We start from the raw sequence: 6000 nt of genomic DNA, 5'->3' as shown, positions 1-6000 counted from the left end.
CTTTAAAGGGACAAATGACATTCTATTATGTATCTTCACTTTGAATAACAACTGGTGGCCAGAAAATCCCATTTCCTCCTAGAACAAGAGTTATTAACCTGGATTTCATGAACTCTCAATAGGTCTTTGGATAGATTGGAGGGAGTCTGTGAACTTGGATGAGAAGAAAAGTACATCATCATTTTCACTAACCTCTGACTGAAATATAGCTTTTCTTTCAGTTATGAATATCAGTAACAAAACACAAGTCATTTTAGCAGTAACTGTGACTTTGTCACCAACAGAAATCATAGACATTTCGTACAGTAATTGCTGATATCTCAAAATATTGAAATCATTTATACTCATCACTCATTCGAAATGACTATTGTTATTATCCCAACTTCTGGATAGCATGAAGATTGCAATCTTCATGTCTATAGGTTGTATTTCAATAAAATTGGTTCCTTGGTAGTTTGTATTATATTTTATGCATTTAAAAACATGGTTCTGAGAGGAAATCCATGGGTTTCGCCAGATTACCAAAGGGGTCTCTGATACCAAAAGATTAAGAAGCTCTGTCCTAGGAGGACAACTCTGGTAGGCTAACTTAACTGCTGTGCTCTTTCAATAACCCAATACCTCTTTTAGATACACACAGACGGGTGTAAGGATACTTAGTGTTGACATCCCTGTTTCTCCAAATCTATGTTGTGGGCCCCACACACACACACCACAACAAAACAAGACAAAGGTCACAAAATAAAAAACATTTCAGATGTCCAGGTATCCCTAAACATTGTCTCTGAGATACATTCCCTTTTGAACCTGCCTGCAGCTGTTTGAATTTCCTATTCTCCTTAGGTGTAAAAGGCAATGCCCTCATACTTGGCCAAAGCATGAGAGCTAAGGGGTTCTTTCAGTCTGGGGATAGTAATCATCATTTTCATCAACCAACATTTATTGAATACCTTCTCTGTGTAGGGTGCTAGACAAGGGGCTAGAGAGTAACTGAGCCCTTCTAAGTGAGAAGCTCCCTTTCTTGAAGAAACTGCCTCAAAAAACAGAGGACTACAGTGTGAGGTAGTGGGATAACAGCTGTACTTGGAGCCAACAGATCTGGGGTCATGTCCTAGTTCCAACAGTCACTAATAGTGTGACCATGGGCAAATCCCTCAATCTCCTTGGGCTTCAATCTCCTCATCTGCAAAATGGGAATGATTTCTATTACCTATCTCACAGGGTTGTTGTGGGGGAAGTGCTTTGGAAATGTTTAATGCTCTTATAGAAATGGAAGTTATTAGTATTAAGAGGCAGCATAATACAATGTAAGGAGCACTGGATTTGAAGTTCAAAGTCCCAAGTTCTGCTCTGCTGTCCTTCCTCTGCCATTTAAGATCTGTCTGGCTTTAGACCAGAAGTTTAGCCTCTCTAGACCTCAGGTCCCTGATCTGTAAAATGAAGGGTCAGGCTAGAGATGATCACTAAGGACCCTCCCAGCTGCAGATCTAGGAACATATCATAAACTTCTTGGTGAAGGCTATTCACATTTCTAAATGATAGGATTCTTTTTATTATGCCAAACTGGTTTTAGTATTTTAAGACTGCTTTTTAGTGTTTTAAATCTTGCCATTTTGCTCTTAACACTTTAAGATTGCCTTCTTATGTCTTGTTTTTACTGTCCTGAAGACTACTGTCCTTAAGACTCATGGTCTTAGTTTCACTATCCTAAAATTACTATTCGTATCTTAAAGATTTCCTACAGCGAGTGGTTTTGGGTTGTTTTAGGCTATTGTTTTCATTATTAGATTGCTTTTGCTTTTAGTCTAGACTTTAATCTGTGACTTAGACCTTGAAGTTCTTGTGTTGTTTTCCCTATCAGGTTGTTTTGAGTGATCTGCTAAAATGTTATCCTCTCATTCCATCTTATTGCCTTCAGTGTTTTAAAATAAAGAATCATTTCTCAAAAAAATAAAAAATAAAAAAATAAAAGTAAAAGAGATACATTCTCTTTTGTCTTATCTGGGAATTCGGTAGCACCTTTCTCCCTGATAAGATCCCTCTCCCAGGGGTTAGGTGGGTGGGGTTCAGGAGGGAGAATGTTTCTTCATAATAATTATTTCCTTCCTGGTAGGAAGGGAGGAGTGTCATTTTCTTTTTTCTGGAGGAATCCTCCTCCCTGCTAGGGTTTTGTTTCCTCTGGAACAAGCTAGAACTGTCCTTTAAGGAAGGCAGCTAGCCTTAGAAGTTAGCCCTAGATCTGATACAAATTTCCTTGGTCCAAATTATCTGGAATGTCTAATTCATTTAAAAGAGAGTGGTCTGGCTTCCTGTACCATCCTTTCCTGGCTCCTTTTTGCCCCCAGGATCTCTGGATCTTTCAAATCACAGGGCTTTTAGGGAGGGGATCATGGATTTCTCTTCCCTTGACTCCCTGGAGACTCAGTGATGTTAGAAATGAAATTTCACTGAAGAATTTAGGGAAACCCAGACATTAGACCAAATAAGGGATAAAGCCTTGAATTCTCAGTGGCTAGGGATGCCTAGGTATATCTCTTAAGATTTCCATTCATCCATTTGAAGGAAATTCAATTCTTCCCTGATTTGAGCAGTTATGGTCATAGATCCCCATACATTTGGAGCTAGAAAGGACCTTAAAGGACACCCAGTTCCCTCAGATCATTAGGCTGAGATTCAGGTAGGTATTGACTTGTTCAAGGTCACCTAGGTAGTAAATGACAAAACTCAAATTTGAAACCTTGTCCTTTGACCACAAATCCAATATTTTTTCCACCTCTCCGGGCTGTCGGTCCTATGAGTGAGGTTTAATCATTCCATGGATCCAACAAATATTTACTGAGAGCTGACATTGTATAGCACACTGTTGTGGTCATTATTATACTGATTGACCTTTGAAAATTTCTTCATACAACCAACATATTTTATAGATACAAGGAATACTTCCAGAACTGTGGAGAGCACAGGATTTGGAGCAAGGAAGGACTGGGTCTGAATCCCACCTAAGACATTTACTAGCTATGTGACCATAAGGCTAGTCTTTTAACCTCTCTAAGATTCCTCCACTGTAAAATGAAAATAATAATATCACTTGGCTCAGGGGTTTTTGTGAGCTAATGTATGGAAAGTGTTTTGCAAACCTTATGTTCATCAAGAACTAAATGACCTCTACATTAATGCATCTGTCTTAATAGGAATGCTTTGTCTTTTCCTCCCAAACTGGTAAGACTCTCCTTACAGTGCACAGACTTCCTAATGGAACTTGTTCCCTTTCAGGATTTGGTACTTTTTTCTTAAAAAAAAAAAAAAAGTATTTTTTCCTATTACATGTAAAGAATTTTTAGCATTCATTTAAAAAAATTTTTGAGTTCCAAATTCTCTCCCACCCACTTCTTCCCCCTCATTAAGAAGGCAAGGAATTTGATATAGGTTACACATGTGCAATCATGCAAAACATATTTCCAAATTAGTCATGTTGTGAAAGAAGAAACAGACTAAAAAATTTGAAAAATAAAGCAAAAAAAAAAGTGTACTTCAATCTGTATTTATATGCCGTGAGTTCTTTCTCTGGAGGTGGATAGCATTTTTCATGATAAGTCCTCTGAAATTGTCTTAGATAGTTGTGTTGATGAGAAGAGTTGTCATTCACAGGTGATCATCATACAATATTGCTGTTACTGTGTCCCCAGTTTTTCTGGTTCTGCTCACTTCACTTTGCATCTGTTCATGTAAGCCTTTCTGAGTTTTTCCTGAAAGCATCCTGCTCATCATTTGTTATAATATGAGTATTCCATCACAAACATATGCTGCAACGTGTTCAGTCATTCCCCAAGTGATGGGCATCCCCTCATTTTCCAATTTTGCTTACCACAAAAAAGAGCCGCTATAAATATTTTGTACATATAGGTCCTTTCCCTTTTTTTTAAATGAAAATCTCTTTTGGATAAAGACCTAGTAATGCTATTGCTTGGTCAAAGGGTATGCACAGTTTTATAGCCTTTGGGGCACAGTTCCATATTACTCTCTAGAATAGTTGGATCAGATCACAACTCCACCAACAGTGCATTAGTGTCCCAAGTTCCCCATATCCCTTCCACCATTTGTCAGTTTCCTTTTCTGTCATATTAGCCTTGATGGGTGTAAAGTAGCACCTCAGAGCTGTTTAATTTGCATTTCTCTAGTCAATAGTGGAGACAGCTAGGTGGCATAGTGGATAGAGTGTCAGCCTAGGAGTTAGGAGGACTGGAGTACAATTGGGCCTCAGACACTTACTAGCTATGTGACCCTGCACAAGTCACTTAACCCTGTTTGCCTCAGTTTCCTCATCTGTAAAATGGACTGGAGAAGGAAATAGAAAACCACTACCCTTGCCAAGAAGATTCCAAATAAGGTGGTGAAGAGTAGGAAATGACTGAAATGTGACTAACAACAAGCAATCAATAGTGTTTTAGGGCATTTTTTTCATATGACTATAGATCATACTGATTTCTTTGTCTGAAAACTGCCTGTTCATATCCCTTGATCAGTTATCAATGGAGGATAACTTGTATTCTTATAAATTTGATTCAATTCTCTATATATTTGAGAAATAAGGCCTTTATCAGAGAAACTTGCTTTAAAAAGGTTTTCCCTCAGTTTTCTGCTTTCCTTCTAATCTTGGCTGCATTGGTTTTGTTTGTGCAAAACTTTCATAATATAATGTAATCCAATTATCCTGGAACTTCTTTCAAAGTCAGACTCTACTCTTTAATCACCTCCATTCTACCCTTTCATCCCCCTGATCATGAATTCCCTGACTTGACTCGGGAGAGTTTGAGAATTTTTCCAAGACCTTTGCTATTTCTCTTCTGTAATGATGGACTCAGACAAGATGATCCCTAAGGTCTCTTTCATCTCTAACCTAAACTCTATGATTAGAAAATTAGTTCTGCTGCTGTGGGAGGTGGAAGAGATAAGAAAGAGAAATGGAGGGAAGACTGGGTTTGGGGATTTATTGACTGGAGAGAATTAGAATGATTTAGGACAAGCAGGATAGAGCTATTGCTGTGAAGTCTTGGGAAAGGTTTCACCCCTCTGTGCTGGAAAATTTTTCATGAAGTTACCAAGGAGGGGAGATGAGCAGGAAATAAGGAGAGGAATTCAAGCTAGACTTCATTGAGGATTTCCCAATGTGAAAAAACAGAGGGAAGTCAGATCAGGGAAAGATGCCTCCCCTCTAGAACTGGATGGGGTGACCTTGTGTGGAGAGATGACACTTTCCCAAGTCCACAGTCTGGGGCATTTCCCTCTTGCTTCAGGGCTAAGTCTCTTCCTCCACTGCCCAGTCTATACCATGTCTCCTCCACTCCCATGATATTTTTTATGAAGGACAACAGCTCTGGTGTTTCTATTCTGGGCTGTCTCTCTCCTCCTGCTGCCAGAATATTGGGGGGTGGAGGGTGGTGAAGACAGAATTAATAATAACTCCTGTTAGTATAGTGCATTCCTGATGACAACCCTATGAAGGAGAATGCAAGCATTATTAACACATTTCACAGTGAAGGAAACGGACACTCACAAAAGTTAAGTATCATCCAAGGTCACACTGGTAGAATCATAGGACCATGGATTTAAAGCTAGGAGGGACCTCAGAGGTCATTGAGTCCCATTTTTCATTTTATAAGTAAAGAAACTGAGGTTGAGAGAAATTAAATGAATTGTCCAGGCTAGTAATGATCTGAGGCAGGATTCAAACTTTGACGTTCCTGGCCCCAAGTTCAACACTTTATCCACTATTCCACCTAGTAGAAAGTAGCAAAACTGAGAATTAAAGTCTCAGTTGAAATCCAGTACTCTATAGACACACACACACACACACACACACACACACACACACACGCATGCATGCATGCGCACACCTCCAGTGACTTTTTATTTTTAATAATCAATTTAAAAATTACTTTAAAACATTTTAAATTTCCTGATATTCATTTTTTGTTTTGAGTTTCAAATTCTCTCTTTTCT

This window comes from Notamacropus eugenii, chromosome 6 (genome assembly GCF_028372415.1).
Source record: "Notamacropus eugenii isolate mMacEug1 chromosome 6, mMacEug1.pri_v2, whole genome shotgun sequence".
NCBI classification, from domain to species: domain Eukaryota; kingdom Metazoa; phylum Chordata; class Mammalia; order Diprotodontia; family Macropodidae; genus Notamacropus; species Notamacropus eugenii.
The sequence above is the reverse complement of the archived record's forward strand: the minus strand, read 5'-3'. Positions refer to the sequence as shown.